Here is a 16,169-nt window from a genome sequence, read left to right on the forward strand (position 1 = left end):
GTGCTACCCTTCTGGCTTTGGATTAAATGTGATAGATGACACTAAGTAGTAAATACTAGGAGCTAATACAGGGGTGTTGGTGATAAAATAGTCTGCTTATTGAATCAAAGCATTCTGACTTACGTTTAACCTGATGCTAGTTTGCTGCCACTTACTGCACTAAAATTGGAAAATGTTTCTGATAAACTAATTGGTCCTAGAGCTGGATTTGATCTGTTTGCCAGAAGGTCCTGGACTGTGGGCATGCCATAGCAAATGCCTGAGAGAGTGGAGAAAGATAAAGATCTTAATGTATCAAATAAAAATGTAAACCTTAAGCTAACTTGGAGTAAGTGTTAAAATTTAAAGGGTTGTCCAAAGGTTGGCATTGCTGATAGAAACAGTGGCTCTAGCAAGATGAGAAATAAAGCAGTTTTCCTATAAGCAGCTCTGAAAGGTAATGTTTAACCTCCATTCTGTGCCTTCAGCAGAAATTGTCCATTAGATGAACTAGTAGGGTAAACAAGAGTGATGGTACCTCATTCCTGACTCTCTTGAAGCATCCCAAGTGATGTTTTTACTTGTTTTATTCCCAGCTTCAAGCTTGTGATTGAAATAGCACTTGCCTTTATTCTTATGCATGTGGCAAACTTCAGTACATACACATAGTGGAGCCATAGTCTTAATCTCATAGAAACTCCCTGCATCCAAACCAGGGTTTCATTTAGCTTCTCCAACTTATCTGGAAACTAAATGGTTCTTAAATGAAAGCAGAGATAGTGAATAGTAACCAAATATTAATACTGTAACAATTCCACATCTAAATCTTACTCTTAACATTTGAACAGGTATGCAGAAGAAAGTCTCTGAGAAGCTGCAGTTGACTAAAGGAGATGTAGCTACTTTCAAAGTGCCTGTTTGAAGGCTGGAGCTGTTTGAGTGAGAAGGCAGTTCAGCTTAGTGAGACCTTACGTGATACCTGCACTAACACCTCGTGCCCTGCTGGGCAAGTGGCACAGTATGCCTTCCTCTACTCACAGCCCGTGGAGACCATCTCCAGCAGGTACTTTGAAGGCAATCACTTATGGAAATGAATTAGTGAGCTTCACTGAGAGGAAGTTGGCAGGTTGCCAATTAATTTCTTCATCTAAATTTACCTTGATTGGTTATTTTGGCTATTTCACTGGGTTTTGTCTCCAAAATCCAAAATTTACATCTCTGCTGGAGGCCAGGACTGTGGAAACACGCTAACCATCGTTTGATCAACGTGGTGCTCCCCAAAGGAGATGTGGCTGACTGTAGTTCTTTACCTTTCTTTCCTATGGCAGGTATGTCATAGACTTGGCTGGTGCTCTCTAAGCCATGTCTAACAAGTGTGTCAGGTGCTTAAAAACTGCTAATCTGAAGCATCTTCTGTGTAAAAAACCCCAGTGGATTTTGCTAAGGGTCTTTTAGTACTTTCTGGGAGTAATAAGTGTTTACAGTAGTGCTGGTGTGTCTTTAAGCAAGACTTGACTTTCTCAAGTTGGGTTATGCTGAACAGATGTTCTGGGTTTTGGGATACTTTATCTCACAGATGCCTGGCTCCTGGCTTCCACAGAATCTCAGTTGCCCGTTTGTTAATTGATTTTAAAACACCCCAAGTGACAGCATTTGGTCATAGGGTGATATTACCGCCGGCCTGGTTCCTACGGTATATCACTGTGTCCCCCAGCCATAGGGAGGAGGAGGAGGAGAAGGTCCAGCAGGCAGGAATTGTGCAGCAAGCTTGATTTATTTAATTATTTTACAAACTCTTTTATAGACTTTTTTCTTCATAGTCTAATTGGACAAAGGACCAGCCACCCCTTGGGGGTGATTGGCTAAAATCCTAAACATCCATTGTCAAAATATTTTCTACTATACCATAAACAAGACCTTCCAAGGTTGCAGGTGGCTTGGTTGTTTACATTCCCTGCTGCCTCTTCTGTGACAGAGAAGAGTCTCTCACGGACTTAGAAAATAACAAGAAAGTCCTTGCTCACAGCATTTTTGTACCTACAGGGTGACTGTGGGGATTCCCTAGAATCCACACTAGGGAAATATGTTTTCTACTGGAAGCTGGAGTGAAGACCATGTAGGACAGCAAAGGTGTAACAAAATAAGCAGTGAGCTCATATGGTTTAGTTTGACCTCTCCTTGATGGCCTTTTGGGACATTAAAGCCTTTGCTCTGTTGTGCCACGTTTATTGATCAAATACAGTTGTTCTAACTGCACATCTTAATTATTCCTCCCTGGGGCAAGTTTGTCTGATACAGGAAGAAGGGAGGAGCTGCAGAAAAATTGAGATCAGCTGCATCTGTCTGATGTAATTAGCTCAACAAATATTGAAGTTGGAGCCAAGAATAGCCTATGCCTTTCAGCTTGCTCCTTGCTAGCCTTGCTCTGTATGGTGCTCTGTCTGTCCCACTGTGGGCTTTGCTGGCACATTAGCAGGGGCTGTGGCATCCCTGCTATAAATGGTCCTGGTGCTCACTCCACTCGCTGGCACTGGTGATGGTGATGTTGATTCTCTTGGGATCACACTTGTAAAAAGAAAGTAATATCTGAGGCAAATACCAGGACATCTGCCTGTGATGCTTTCTCATCATGCCATTTCTCTTTTCTGAACAGTGAAGCCACTTTGAGATCCAGTTTGAGGTCTAGCTGAGACCTTATTTTTAGTCCCCATGTGGCCATACGTGGCCTGTCCTGGAATTCAGCTGACATTCTTTGGTGCAAAGGTAGTATACCAAAATCAGCTGAGAAACACATCATCTGGAACTACATCAGATGGAAAATCAAAGGTGGAAATGTTTTAGGAGAGGTTGGAGAATACTGAGGCTGAGTGGGAGGAAGTAAGGGACGAGGGGAAGTTGCTGATGACAACATACCCTGGGGCAGATAGCCCTTGTCTTACCACATGACTGTTTAACTCATGTTTTCATTTTTAGGCTGCTGACTTCTAGGCTACCACATAGGTCTTGCAGACAAAGTGTCAGTGCTCAATTCCAGGTGGAAGAGTCAATTCTGCCACTTCACCTTCACCAGCAGAGAAACCCAGAGCTGGGAGCAGCACTTAGCAGGGACCCCATGACTGCACCTGCAGGAGCAGGAACAAACCTGGAGCTGGAAGGAGCTCTTCTGCCACAGACCTCATCCCCAGCAACTACTATCCTTTAAATAGGTATTTTATAGCTAAACACAGCATCAATTTGCAGAAAAAAGATTGGACAGCTTGCTTTCCAAATCAAAACCAACCATCTTCCACAAAAAAAGTAAAAAAAATCATTATCCACAAGTATTGCAAGAGGAGCTTAGATGCATATTATTTAATTGGCAAAAAGTAAAAGATCAGCATTCATTGCAACAATTATTATTTTTTATTTTCTCTTGAAAGAGGCACTGATCGGTACCAAAAAGAAGTAACTTGCTTTGGAGAAGTGTCCCTGGTTTTGATATGCATCACCTGATTTTCTATACAGTTTGAAGGCATGGCCTTGGTCTGGTTTCAGTACCCATGTCACAAATGCCTCCAATTCAAATTTGTCTTTAGCTCATTAAAACACTGTATTTGACCACCCCAAAAATACACTGAGAGTAGGGAGCATATATGGGGCTGGGACTGGTTTTGTCAAGCCTTGCTCTTCAGTTGGTTTTGTAGTTCTCAGTACAGGAGGTGTTTAGACCTACTCAGCCACAGTGGTGCCACTTTTGGAAAGCTGATGATGAGCACCCAGAGGGGCACAGCCACCAAGATGATGTTGTCCTTCGCATGGTGAGTCTGAGGGTGAATGTGACTGCTTTGGGCATGAACAACACTGGCGCCTTGAGTTCCCTCCACTTTGGCATGGGGAAGCCACAAGCGTTACAGGGAAACCACTGGCAAATGAAGGGAGCGCCCTCAAGGGAGCACACTGCAGTCCTGTGTGTCCATGTAAACTTGCAAGTATTGTTACAGTCCCATAAATATTAGACCCTTATTTGCATGTGTTTCTTGATGCTTACACTGTAGCAACAATTTTCCTCCATCTGTTAGTCTTTGCCTGAAGACAAAAGCATTAGCATGCTGAATCCAACCCTTCTTTTTCTCACTCATTTTAGGGAGCTGGTCCCAGTCTTACCCACAGTATTCCCACAAAAAAGAAGTGCCTTCCAGTTATAGTCTCCTCAGTTCATGCTCTTGGAGTGCTTTGCAAAGGACTAATTGGTTCACCCTGCTTTCCTGGTACAAAGCCAACTGCCATGTTCCAGTCCAGAAAGCAGCCGGAAGACAGCAAGGCTGTGCGGCGATTCAGGGAGGGAGAGAAAGGCAGAGACTTTCAGAGCAGCGATGCAGAGACCAGTGCTCCCAGCTGGGTTGCTACCAACACCTTATCACTGCTAGGGATGTGGAGGCTCAGAGTACCTTGAGAACTCAGCAAGTAGTGCATAGGAGCTGAGAAAGGGCAACTGCAGCAGCTCAGTACAAAGAATTCCCAAAGTATTTTACAGGTATTATTTAATCCACCCTGAGATAGCAGTTGCCTACAGTGTGAGTACAGGATTTGGACATTCAGTTGTCTTAAGCATCACCCTTTTATATCTGGCTACTAAGCTCACTAGCTGGCAATCTTGCAAAGCACAGGGTTGCAGTGCTTGAACAGGATAACATGGATGCATTTTTCAGTAAGAACAGAGGTGCTGCTGCCCTTACTGTGAGGGTAAGAAGAAAATCATCTACCACATTTTTAGATTAAAAAAATCCTGCTTAAGAACTCCATTTACTTGCTGTTAACTACAGTTCATCAGTAGCAACAGCATTGCACTGTAACAGCTCAATAAACATTTCTCAGCGATGGTTGTCCCATTTTTCTGCAGTCAAAACACACATTAAACAATTACAGCATCTGACTGAAAAGCAAAAGAAAATCCAACTCGCCAGAGACTGCTGATTTAGGGAAGAGAGATTCCTCCTGCACCCCATGGGATGGTTCCCAAACTCCCCAGCAGTCAGGTGCTATGGGACTCACCTGCTTCTGCCATCTGGGTTTCATTCCTCAGTGGGTTATTTGGGCAGCTTGGTCTAGTGGAAGGTGTCTTTCCAGGGGCAGGATGTTGGAACTAGTTGTCTTTAAGGGTCCCTTCCAACCCAAGCCATTCTGTCTCTGTGATTGATTCTATGATCAAAGTGGGGCGTGTTCCTCTGACCGGGTCCAAGGGAGATCCTCCCAGAGATAAGGATGTGGTGACTAATTAGCCGCGCAAAAGCCCACAAGATGGAGCTCAGCTCAAAAAAAAAGCATCCAAGAAACCGTGTCGGTCAGAGCCAGGGCAGGAGGAGGAAAGGAGTGAAACGGAAAGCTTTCAAATGAATCCCACATTCCCGATGTTAGACCATAGCATAAGTGAGATGTTATTAGAGAGAACAAATGCAAATAAGAAACTACAAGGAAAAAGTATGTACAAAGTAATAACTAAGATATTGCAGAGCTCAAAAAAACCCCAACCAAACAATGCTCTCATCCCATCCATTCACAGACATGGGAAACAGAGGATGTGAGGGTTTTAATACTAGGAAAACTTCAAAAAGATCTGGGGTTTTCTTTAATTATTTATTAAGGCTGTTACCTCAAATGTCCTGTCAGCTTCCAGTTTCCTGCTTGGTGCCCAGTCTGAGGCTTGGCTCTTTCAGTAGCTATTACTGTGATGTTTTTTATTCTTCTCTCTTGCTCCTGGGGTTAATTTAGGTTTGCCACTGCCAGAGTTTTTGGGGGTTTTTTTGAGTAACTGCATGGAACTGATTTATGCCGCCTTCTGTAGAGCAGATTTGCAGGATTGCTGATGTCAAATGTCAGTGGACACAAGCTGAAACCGGGGAGTCAGTCTGGATGCAAGGAGCAACTTGCTTCGTGGGGACAGCCAGGACTAGTGGGATTGGCCAGGCTCCATCTCCAGAGGCTTTTGAGACCTGACAGGTCAAGGTCTTGAGCAGCCGTGAACTGATCTTGCAATTGATCCTGCTTGGAGCAGAAGCCTTGGCTAGAGACCTCCTGAAGTCCCTTCCAATCCTAGTGTGTCTGTCATCACCCTGCTCCCTAGTGGGTCCGGCAGTGCCATGGGTCTGAGCCCTGCAGCACAGTTCCCTCAGTTCAGCAATGGGGTTTTCCAACACTACCACCTCCTTGGCTGCCTTCCCCTCTATGGGGCTCTGCATGGTGAGGGTTCGTGCTCCAGTGCTAAAATGGATCTAAAGGGGCAACAGCCTCTGAGAAGCTGCTGAAGGGAGAGGACCCACTCCTGCCTCAAAAAAGTTAAAAAGTAGTGGGGAAGAACTGGTAATGGATGCTAAACCAAAGCCACAGTCCGGCTGTTGGAACAAAGGTAAGAGCCTCATCTTGCTCCGTGGCATGAAGAAGATTCCTCACCCAGGAGAGCCCTGAGTGGCTTCTCACCTTCATGAAGCAGTTTTCCTGTTCACCGGCTGAATATGCTGATTTCTGTTTGCTTCTCCTCCTGGGAGAGCGACAGACACTGGAGGGAGCAAATGGCTTCAAAAGCAGAGACCCATTGCCAGCCTCAGGTTTAGGACACTGGTGTTGTCCTTAGGACAGGGTGGTGGGAGGGCCGCTGGATCCAATAACCATGCCAACACCAGGGGACGCGGAGTGTCCTCCTCCAGGAGAGGTGGCTCTCATGAGAAAGGATGCGGTGCAGCCGGCGCGGCCCCACAGAGCCCGCGGGGAGCAGGGCAGAGTGAGCGGCACGGCTGTGACCCCCGAGCTGCCACCCGGCCGGCCCTGCAGCCGCTATGGCAGCAGCCTTGGAAAGCGCGGGCTAAACGAAGAGACCTTAAAAGATACCTTCTTCTTTGTGGCTCAGAAGAGGAAAGCCACAGAAAAGCAGCGATGTAGACAGAACATAGCCGGAGAAGGTGGCGTGGGTGAGGGCTGAGCGGCGGCGGGCATGGCTAGATGGCAGCAGCAGCCCGCGCTAGGGCCCCGCTTCTCCCGCACCCTGCTGCATCCATCCCCGAACTGCGAGTCTGTCTGCTGCCACCTGCTCCTCAGCAGCTCCGGGACCTTCCCAAGGCTGTGGTTACTGCCTGCACACTACATTTTTGGGAGGAGAGAGGAAATTTCTCTATAACCAGCAAATAAATTGACTGGCCCTGAGGCAAGCTGAGAGGGAAACGGCTTGCTAATATAATTCCTTAAATGTTTGGCTTTTGAGCTTGAGGAAGGATGGTGGGGAGGGAAGATGGTGAGAAGAGGTCAGAGCAGAGAGGCACAGTATACACTGCCCAGGGTGCGTCCCTCCAGGTGGGTTGCCAGCAGCTCCTGGCATCCTTCTGCCCGATGCCACCAAGTCCAGGGGTTTGTGGGACACAACAGAGACTCCCTGAAGTGTCTGCAGCTGATGAGAGATAAGGGCAGGCTGGTAGAGTGAGGGCTCCCTAAAAAAACCTCTGCAGGAGATGAGCCCAGCTGTGCCCAGCTCCCTGCACTCCTGACCAGACAAGCGTCCCATGGCTCAAGGAGGGCTGGAGACAGGTGTCTTACAGTGCCTATTGCATGTGGGAGGTAGAGGTCACCCCTTACCCAGGGCTGGGCAGATTTATCTGGGTGTGTCCTTAGATCCACCCCAAGACATGCCCTGGGAGAGGCCCTGAGTTTCTTGCACTGCTTGTTGTCTCCTGCAGAAACCACCCTGCTTGGGCAGAGGATACCAGTGGGACTGCAGCAAGGCAGAGCACGTCTCTGCTGCCCTGGCTTCCTGATTCTGTCCCCAGAAATGCACAGGGACACTCTGCAACCATCCTCTGCCATCCTGCCAGCCCCTCTCTGAGAGCCTGTGCATAGGCAGAAAGGGGAAAAGGAAAGATGAAGTGAAAAGGGGAAAAAAGCTACCCTGGTCAAGTTATTTATTACTATGAGCATTAAGTGCTGAATTGCTGGTGCCTAATGAGAGTTTTTTTCTGTGCTGAGCAATACCATGCAATAAAGTACAATTTATCTTTGGGAGAGATGGATGCAGCTGAGCCAGTATGAGACTTGGGACAAAAGGGTATTGACGTCACTCTCAGGAGTCCAGCGGCAGATGTTTAGCATCGCCTCCAGCCTCGGGCCAAAGGTACAAGCCTGGTGCACAAATTGCCAAGGCAGATTCGCTGGCCTGCATTAGCTGTGGGGTCAAGAGGGGCTGATCAAAATGTTCCCTGCCCTCATTAGACAGCTGGGAAGCCACTTGCCACTGCTCAGCATGAGTATGGCTGACACTGTACATGATTTAACCAGGTACCAGCTGCCAAGTAGAGAGTTTAAATTGTCAGGCAAGGAGCTAAGGGCACAGAAACATGGGCACGGAGGCTGCACAGGGGGGACATGCTGTGCCAGAGCAGAGGTGGCAGGTTCTGGAGGCCAGTGTAACCCCACAGGACGAGTGTGATGCCCAAGGAACCATTTTACCCAGGTCACTAACATCCTAAACTGTAAGGCTCCCCAAAAGCTGCTTTGTCTTTTAAGGTGAGCACTGAGCTGATATTTTCAGACCTCTATCCAAAGTGATACAAATACCTTTTAAATTCGGACCTCAAAGTCTTTGAATGGTTGGAACTACTGTTTTTTAGACTCCTTGTTCTCTTTTAGTTAATATTAGGTAACTAAACTAAGTTTTAATTAATGGATAATTTTGCTGCCTCAAAATCAATACAGAGAAAAAATTCTGCAATATTTTGCCTAATCTCTAATGATCCTAAACAATCCTGTACCACCAGCAAACTTCTTTATATCTATCTATCTATCTATCCATCCACACATCCACCCCTTTTCAGACCATTTAAGAATGTGTTACCTCTTCATTCCTGCAGAGATCACAGATTTATCAGGCACAACTTCCATTTGTAAGAGCTCATTTTATCTCTTCCCTTTATGCATCACATTTATCCTAGCATCTTCAATGTCTGTACTTTACTGTATAAAAGCTGTTTCTACAGATTTTTTTCTGGTTCAGACATGACGCTTACTGATTTGGAGTGCCTTAGACCATGCCCTGGAATCATTAAAAAAACCCCCAGCTAATAATTTGGTATCGTGTTTGCCTGAGGCTGATTTAAGGAACATTTATCTGTTCTTTGGGTGCACTCAGGTGGCTACCACCTGATCCAAGCAATTTCTTTCTGTTCATTTTAGCAGGCTGTTGGAAAGCCTTTTCTGTGGCATTTCAGGTGGCAGCAGCTCCTCAGCCTGGGTTGCGGTCACCAGTAGCAGCGGTTGCAGCTTTTGATTAAGGAAAAGAAATTAAATAGCTTGGTTCTCACTGCCATGCTTGTGGCATAAACAGTAAAATATCGCTATTCTGGGATGAAAAAAAAATGCTTGCTACTTTAATATACATGGATAAAGGTAAAAACAAGCCTGGGTCAAATACATTCATTTCAGCTCTTCTCATCTGTATGAAACCCCAGCTTACCCAGGTACTCACTGTGCAACTCCATCCTCTCTTCCAGGACACAACAGGGGGTGCCTGTGGGCTCCAACTCGTTGTAAATCACTAATCAGTCATCCAAGTGACCAGCCAGCCTGGTAAGGCTGTATCAATTCTCTGAAGTACCAACAATCCTCTCAATCCCATGGGCAGAACATGTGAACTTTGAGCTTTATTTCCAGAGGCAAGCCCACCATGCCAACCCCTGCAGCTGGGTCTTAACACCTCCTAACATCACTCTTTTTCACGTTAAAAATAACTTTCTTATTTTTAAGGAAAAGGCATAACCTGGAGGCAAGCTGGAGGGTAAATCTCACTGCTGTTCAACAATACGGATGGCTACATACCATCAGCAGGACAGACTCCCTCACCCTTCGGGGCTACCTTTCAATTAAGCACTGAAATCTCTGAGTTCCAGAACGTGCTGGGCCATCCAGAAAAATCTACCCATTGTGGCCATGAGCTTCTGGTGCAGGTGAAGAGAGGATGCAGGTGGAGATGACTACAGTGCTCTGGTAATGGCCCCCTACAGCACTCAGAAACTCTTTCCTTCTGTACCATTGTCATGCACAACATGACAACTTTTTCCTGTTTGTGCCCTTTTCCTTCCTACACCCACAGCAGAGAAACCAACTGATCCAAGCTTGGCAGCCGCTTCTCAAAAACCCACTAGAAATTAAACCCATTTCCTAGAAGCATGTTTCTCTTATTTAAGGTGCTAATTTGTCCTTATTGCCACAAGGTGAGGAAATGACTAGTGATTGAAGGGTGATTTAAATCACATTACTGAGGAGGGAATCAACTTCAGCAGTGTAGCTTCAGAAAAAGCCTTTAAGACAGAGCTGTGCTCCTGATTGAGGTGAAAATTTTGATTTGACTCAGACTTCAGGACAGAGATGGGAATTGCTCATCCTAGGGAAGAACAAGGCAAACCCAGAGGCAGGACATTTAGCTTTATCCTTAGGAAATGCTTGTGAGTATAAAGCAATGCAGTAAGGAACCACACTACCAGTGCCATCAGCTTTGTGCACCGCTGGCGGCATCAGCCAAGAGGTGGACATTTGCAAGAAAATCCCCTTGCTACCAGCGGCTGCTGCCTGCCCACATGTGCAGCTGCAAGGAGGCTTGCTGAGATTTGTGGGCATGCAAAGCAACCAAGCATGGGCTGCTTTGTCAATTGGTGCTGGCTCAAGCGTGAAAACAAAGTTTAGAAACACATGCCACATAAAAGCACTGAAACTTGTAGCTGGGTGGAAGAGCCTAACAAAGGCAGCTGGCACAGAAGAAACTACAACTAGAAAAATGATGGTGTAAATGCAAGAAACAGCACAAACCTTGCTGGTTGATCACAGAATCACAGAATATCCTGAGCTGCAAGGGACCCACAAGGATCCTCAAGTCCCACTCCCAGTCTTGTACAGGACCATTCCCAAGAGTCATACCATATGCTCAACTGCATTGTCCAAATGCTTCTTGAACTCTGTCAGGCTTGGTGGTGTGAGCTTTGCTTTGAGAATCAGCTACCAGAATATGGAAATTCATCATAATTGTCCTTCACAGTCCACTCTGTCCCTTTCCCCATATTCTAGGCGATGCCAGATTCCACCAAAAAATGCAGGGGAGAGCAAAGCATAAGTGCCTTGAGTGTAACTTTGCTAGACAACTGCTAGAACGGAGCAGAGAAAGAGAAGACTTGGGTCCCTTCCACTGCCTCCTCACCAGACCATCCCGTGGTTGCACTCATGCTGCTGGGCAGGGATGTTGTTCCTTTCAAGCATCCTGCCCAGTGTGGATGCTGTGAACTGTGCAGAGAAGGTGAACATGGGGGGGCTGCAAAATCACCCAAAATGGAAGGTGAGGTTTCAAGCAAGTGGCTTTACTTTGGAAGAAAAAAAAAATTAAACTCCTGGCTCCTTTTTTTTGTGTTGCCATGGCAACTGAGGTGGCCCTGGCCTCTGCTGTGTGGAAAGCATCAGCTGGGTACAATGTGCTGGGCACAGGAGGGGCCACATGGAGGTGCAGCCAGGGTGGCCAGCATCTCCCTCACAGGCACCACAGGAAAGCATCACACTCAAAGGGAAAAAGGGAAAAGACCTTTTTCCCACAGCTTCTAGCAGCAGTGCTGGCAGTTACTAAAGGTCTGAGCAGACTTGGAGTTGGTGATTTTCATCAGTTGAGCAGTCCTGGAGGCTTCACCAATGTGGCTCATGATGCCTTAGTCCCAAAAGACATTGGGATCCTCATGGGAGAGCTGGAGCTCCACAGGGGCCTGCTGGAGGAGCCTTGCTATACATTGCAGCTGTCAGCAGGTCCCACAGGGGACTGGTGGTGACATGCCTGAAAGGTGGCAGATAGCACGAGCAGCTCAATGAGAAGTGGATGTGGAATTCCCTGCCAAGTAGTTCAGAAGGATTCAGCAGCTGCTTTTAAAGCTGACTTAAGCCACTCCCGCATAAAAGTGAAGTTCTTTTCTTACACACGATTATCTTTAGTCCCCAGGGCTCCCCAGGTGGGGCATGGCAGGGCTACGAAAGCCAGTTTCCACAAAGACCACATTTCTCCAGTGTGGTCAGGGTGTCTGGCAGCAGCAGCTCCCTCAGGCATCACTGCACACGATGCTGGTGAGATGGAGGATGGCGCAGTGTGGGGTAAACCCTGGCACCTGAAACCCACTTCGAGCACTGGCACTGTCTGCAGCATGCAGGCAGCCCTGCTCCTCGGTGCCACCACACACATGCAATGGCACTACCTGTGTCCTTTAGCAGGCATCAAACCTGCCTGTCGTGAGCCTCACATGTATTAATAATTCATAAGGAAAGCAGCAAAGGAATGACCATGACTGTGCAACACCAACATCTGAATTAGCTGAGTTTATTTTATTTTCTCCAAGGAAAGTGTCCGTAATGTTTGTGTTTTGTTCCTGATCATTAATGGTGTATTAAGGCATAGTCGGTGCACTCACGTTTTCCTTGAGGAACCAGCTGCCAGCACTGCGCCTGCTGCCCATGGCATCCGCTCAGCAGTGGAATTTGTCCTGAAAAGGGTCCAGGAAATTATTAAAAAAAAGAATAAAGGGGAAAAATATATGTGTTCAGTTATTGCTGCAGCTGCAAGAGTGGGGTGTTTGCTCACACCAGCTGGGTCTGGTGGGAGGAGGAGAGGTCTCTTCTCCCACTCCCGTTTGGCCGCTGCACCTTTGCACTAGAGCAGGGGGCATGATGGTCCCACAGCACAACCCAGAGGGAGCTGGAGACAGGAAGCTTGCTGCTCCTGCCAGCTGCAGGAAATGAGGGCTCAGTGTCCCCAAGAGGATGATGCTCCCCAGCTCCATGTTGTGATGCTCAACACTCACCATTTCCCCTGGCTGCTCCCAAAACAATTTAAAAACCATTCACAACGACATCTTGCTCCTGAATGACTCCAGCGGAAGACAAATTCCAGCTTCAGGCAGAGAATTATCTGTACCTGTTTTGTTTCTCCCTAACCCAGTTCTGTTTCTCCACAAGAGGAGATGAGCCAATATCCTAGTGAGTTAGCTGGCACTCTCCTCTGAGCCTGGGCTTCTCCGTGTTTCTTCAAACAAGCCTGATTTCTCTTATCAGAGAAAGAGGCTGCCTGCCAGATACCTCCTTTGGAGTTCACGACCACTGGTGCAGGCTCAGCACAGTACTGGTTACAACCCAAACCTCACATGGGAGGAACAAGGTGTTTCTTCTTGCACGTACCCACAACGGAGACACCAGTGAGACATGGCAGTTTGCATCTTCTTCTTGTGCAAACAAGTCAAGTAAGAATTAGAGGTGCTTTAGTACATAGAAGAAATACACGGCTGCTCTTGTCAGTAAGGACAGGCCTGAGCAGAACCACGCACAGCCATAGCATAGTCACAGAATTATGCAATCATTTAGGTTGGAAAAGACCTGTAAGATCGTAGAGTCCACCACTAAACATAGCCACATCTACATTTTGTTTTAATACCTCCAGGGATGATGACTCAACCATTTCCCTGGGCAGCCTGTTCCAATGCTTGATAACCTTTTCAGTGAAGAAATTTTTCCTAATACTCTAAGCCTCCCCTGGTGCAACTTGAGGCCATTTCCTCTCATCCCGTCACTTGTTACTCATCCCCACCTGGCTACAACCTCCTTTCAGGTAGTTGTAGAGAGCAATAAAATCTCCTCTCAGGCTACTTTTCTCCAGATGTTGCTGAAGAAAATCTGGATTCAATCCTGTGTCGATGTATATATAACCACATTAGGCTTTAAGGATAATATTTATTTCACTTGGAAACTAAAAAGCAAAATGGAAATAGTGACTGGAAAGAACACTGTGTCCTGACCTGGGAAAAACAAAGTCACGCTGTGGGTGACTTTGACATGGCAGGGCCCTTAGGGCAGGACTTGTCCCTGCTCCTGTTCTCTGCTGCAGTGCAACCCCATCCCCAGGGCTGGGAAAGAGCAGGCACAGCCAAGTGCCAAGGAAAAACAGGCTCCCTTGCTCACACCTCATTTCCTGCAGAACGGCCTGGGTGACACTGCAGAGGCAAATTTCACCCAGGGTGTAATTTGTCATCTTTGCTGTAATATATCTGTGACCAACTTGGATTTTAGAGTGTGACCTGCCTTCTGCACTAAGTTCCCATATTGCTGCATGGAACAGTTTATGCAAAGGAAAAAAGAAGTTAAGGCAAAGGAAGCAAAACAGTTGCTCTGTTTTGGAAAGGTAAAAAAATGGTGGGGTGAGAGCCCTGGTAGCACAGCTGTGAGCAGAGGTTTAGTGATGCAGCTCCCAGTGCCAGGTACAAGGTAGAGAAGACACTAAAGATGTGTTCAAAGCTACAGTCCCACAGGCAGGGAGGGTTTGAGGGAGCTGACCGTTATCCATGGTGTCAGTCCCAACCCGCCCAAGTACCAGCAGCTCCAAACACAAAGGTGTGGGAATATGCGTGGAGAGGAGCAAGGAGGGGATCCTGCTTCTCACCTTCACGTGAGAGACAATTCCCTCTAGTGACAGCCCAATCGATACAGATTTTGTTTGTGATAAATTGTTCCTCCATCAGGAAGAGCCAGCTTGCTCTTAAAATAACCCACCCAACTGGTGGTCGTGACCTTGCCCGTCTGTCCTCGAAGACATCAAGCAGCTGCCATGACAGCTCCTTGCCTCCTTCTGGCAGTGGCTTCTGACTTGTGTGACATGGTTGAAAGCCTGGGATTAACCCAACCCTCTGGTGATGCACTGGTTGCCCTTTAGCCACAGTGAACACGAGAGTGTTTGGAAGTGTGTCTGCCTCCAAACCATCACACTGGGTACAGGTGGGCAACAGCTAAGGTCTGCTTGCAGGCACACTGCTCCCAGCGATACAGGCACGTCTCCAAAGCTCCTACAAAGAGATGCTCTGCTCTCCTCTCCCACCCTTTTCCTTCTTTTCAATAAAGCATCTCTCCTCCCAAAAGAGATAACAGCAATTATCAGGTTCATCAGCACTGTATCTGCCATGGTGCAGCCTGGGGAGCTCAAAATGCCAGTCTGCCCACTGGACCATTAAAGTCAACGGCTGTTCCTAACCTTTAAATATGAATAGAGGGTGCCCTGCATAATGGATCGAGGACTATCCATGGAGACCATCTGCCCCGTGCTTGCAGAAATGCTCACGTTGTTCTTCACAAGAGTTTATTACTCAGAGGCCAATGCTAAAAATATATTGCAAAGGGCCTGTTTTAAAAACAAATGGCCAATTCAAACTTGGCAAGGGAGACACAAAAGACTGAACCCAAGCACCTCCATCACCCACACTGGAGTTAGGATGCAACCAGACAGCTTTTAACTTAATCTGAAAGGCAGTGACATAATTTTGAATTAGTTTAACAAGACCTGCAATTCATACAGAAAAACCTGAATTTATGTAGCAATTAGCCAGAGCTTTCAGAGCATTAGATATCTCCATGGCAAGAAAATAATCACATAAGTTATTAAAGTGAGGTAAAAATGGACACAGTGGTGAGATTTTTTTGTGTTAAATTACTTTCGCTAAGTTAGACTCCATTTTTGACTAAAAATACAATTCACAAAAACACTTAAGTCACTTAATGAGTTGAAATTTTCTATTAATCACTTGGACTTCATTTCCCAAGTGATTAACCCCTCTACACAACAGTCCCTCTACGAAAGACATTCCTGGGAGCCCAACAAGCAGTAAAGCTCTCTTAGCTTTTCATTGATTACTGCATCAGTTTTGAACTCTGCCTGTATCAATATTCAAATGACATTCTGGAGAAGGAGCCTGGAAATTGCTCTCCCCTCTGAGTCCTCGTTACCGGTAAGGAAAGCAGAGACATCCTTCAAGCCAAGATGATCAAAGTTACCCAGTGACTGTGGATGCACAACCTCAGCCTCTGAAGCAGGTCTGATTTTAAGAGAGCTGCTTGGCAGCAGCAGATAAAATCCTTTCCAGTACTTAGATGGCCTTTTAATTAAAAGATTCCCCATATCAGAAGCCGCCTTTAAAAAGCTCAGCCTGGTTGGGCTTCAGAGCATCTCTCATTTTCCCCAGAATGCCATGCATGACCACCTTTCCTGGACATCTTCCTTCACTTCTTCCTGAAAGGCAAGCTGGGAGCATCTTACTCACATAATTTGTGCCAGTCCCAGTGTGAAATAATATCATCCTGCCCTGAAGAGAAGAAACTCCCTAAAAGCTATGAAAACA

This window comes from Corvus kubaryi, unplaced genomic scaffold, assembly GCF_017639235.1.
Source record: "Corvus kubaryi isolate FWS band 111438036 unplaced genomic scaffold, C.kubaryi_AGA036_p1.0 37354, whole genome shotgun sequence".
Lineage (NCBI taxonomy): Eukaryota > Metazoa > Chordata > Aves > Passeriformes > Corvidae > Corvus > Corvus kubaryi.